The sequence below is a fragment of the Physella acuta genome, unplaced genomic scaffold (genome assembly GCF_028476545.2).
Source record: "Physella acuta isolate Inbredline_101_S28 unplaced genomic scaffold, ASM2847654v3 ptg000398l, whole genome shotgun sequence".
NCBI lineage: Eukaryota > Metazoa > Mollusca > Gastropoda > Physidae > Physella > Physella acuta.
Genome location: NW_026731917.1, coordinates 767,874 through 769,745, shown reverse-complemented (window position 1 = coordinate 769,745; position 1,872 = coordinate 767,874). Strand labels below are relative to the sequence as shown.

The 1,872-nt window shown below is 27.8% G+C and overlaps 1 long non-coding RNA gene across 1 annotated transcript; it reads left to right on the top strand.

Annotated features, from left to right (window-relative positions):
• Positions 1-89: 89 nt before the first annotated feature.
• LOC131942256 (uncharacterized) lies at positions 90-1,872 on the top strand. The gene is made up of 2 exons (XR_009386728.1): positions 90-199; positions 578-1,872. It is a non-coding gene; the product is annotated as an uncharacterized LOC131942256 (long non-coding RNA).

Here is a 1,872-nt window from a genome sequence, read left to right as displayed (position 1 = left end):
TTTCATTTAGTAATTTTTGCTTGCATGTATTGATCAGCATGTGTAGTTAATGCCTTTACTGATATTAGTAAAATAATTTCAGACCACAAGCATTACTTCTGGGTCACTCTGAAGGGTCTAATCGTTCAATTACTGAATTGATAAAGTTGATGAAATTGCTCAAAAATTTTCTGGCACCTTCTTAGCTCAGAGACATAGGGTAAGGGGTTTATAATATTTATATACATACTATTATTTTTTTTATTACCAGGTCTTTTTTTTCACTTTTGTTTATATATATATATATATATATATATATATATATATATATATATATATATATATATATATATATATATATATATATATATATATGCAGTATAAGTGTTACCTGGGTAGCATGAACACCCCAGACCACCAGTCTTTATACCTATATAATATATCGTTACAAGGTAGCAAACATGATGTTAGGGGCTTCTTGTTGTATGTTCAGTGCAGTGCAAAATAAAATAAACATAATAAATTTAGTGCAAAATGAGCAGTGTATGGTTGTAATTATTTCATAAATGACTTTTAGTGTGTAACTTTTCTTTTTTAGAATGTGGATGGATTATGACATACCTTGCACAAATCAACAACCAGGCTTTTATTGGATTTGAATCCCAAAGGAAAGAGAAAGTTTGTTATCCAAAACAAACATGGAAAATATCAGAAACGAACAAAACACAAGCAGGCAGAGTCTTATGGACACAACTTTGGGGAATCTCCTAAAACCAAGTATAAAAATAGAGAGGTGTGGTTGTGTCTCTCAGCTCCACAAGGGTCCACAAGAATGAGGACAACGGTGATTTTCGTAATAATTTTAGATCAGATTTAAAAAAAAAAATTTGATCAGATGGATCAGGTTAACAGTTTAATACATATTGCATTTAAGTGCTTAACGAAAAGAAAAGATGCTCTTACCAAAATAGTCTAAGAAAAATGCTGATTTTAAATTAATAAATTGTTTCCTTTTGTAATAATATAATAATTTAAGTTGGCATTGTATGTATGTTTAGTGTAGATTTAATGCCCTAAATGAAATATACAATTGACATTTTTTTCTTTAAAGAATTAGTTGCAAATTTCTTTCATTATTTAGTTTCACTGTACAATCTGAAAAAAGCTTGCAACATTTGTATTGACAATACTTCTGCTGGTGATATTTATTTCTAATTAATGAAGTAAATTAATATATATTCAGTTTACTATAATTAAATACCTCATACTCGAGACAAAAAAACATTTATTAAATATCGCAGTGATATTCCTGTTCTACACAATGCGTATAAACCCTCGAACCATCTGTCTTTTGAAAGATTGTACATTTTGTATACACAATGGCATTCATTTCAACACTATTTAACCACAATTATAATCTAGAGATCCTGAACATATTTTCGTTCTGTTATTTATGGACAAGGCAGACTGGTCCAGCATTAAAATGTAAACCTTAATTAGAATACTTAAACGAGCTATGCAATTAAATGTTGTTAGACAAATATTTTATACTTTTATTTTTAATGTTATGTTTACGTATCATAGTACAAGACAGCTTCTGTATTCTTGTACAGTAAACTAAGTTTTTACATTAGTTTAATTTAAACTGTAGGCCTGCTTAACATCTGTTACATTATATGAAAATGTTTTGTATATTTGTTTTAATTTGTTTGTATAAAAGTCAAAATGAAAGTTACTACACTATAATTTACTTATTCTTTTTCAATCAATACTTTATAGTATAGTTATAATTTTCTTACAATTGAATGGATGGTATAATACAGATTTTAATAGATGAGCAGTTCTTGTGTATGTATTGCTGCTTTACTACATTTTGATTAAAATTTCTTTCAC